The sequence below is a fragment of the Penaeus monodon genome, chromosome 33 (assembly GCF_015228065.2).
Source record: "Penaeus monodon isolate SGIC_2016 chromosome 33, NSTDA_Pmon_1, whole genome shotgun sequence".
NCBI classification, from domain to species: domain Eukaryota; kingdom Metazoa; phylum Arthropoda; class Malacostraca; order Decapoda; family Penaeidae; genus Penaeus; species Penaeus monodon.
The window spans coordinates 19,907,953-19,908,209 of record NC_051418.1 but is presented as its reverse complement, the minus strand read 5'-3'; the positions used below and the strand labels follow the sequence as shown (position 1 = coordinate 19,908,209).

General features: G+C 36.6%; 1 protein-coding gene across 1 annotated transcript in view; it reads right to left on the bottom strand.

The window, feature by feature from the left end:
* Window positions 1-257, bottom strand: part of LOC119594295 — a 25,740-nt gene that overhangs the window by 1,760 nt on the left and 23,723 nt on the right.

The window sequence follows — 257 nt, the reverse complement described above, 5'->3', positions numbered from 1 at the left end:
TGTAAATATCTCAATCTCTATCTCTATCAGGGCTGTGGAGTCAGCCGGAAGGATTCTGGTGGTGCTGGAGTTGGAGTTGGTAGAAACGTCCCAACTCCTAATCCGAATCCAACCTCAACAAGAATCACAAAAATCCCACTTTTTAAACATATTGCACACTTTATTTTCACCCAAGAAAATGAGAAATCATTTGTGTCATAGTCCTATATGTAATTTTTAAAAAGCCTAATACCTTTTTTTCCCAAGAATATATGTAT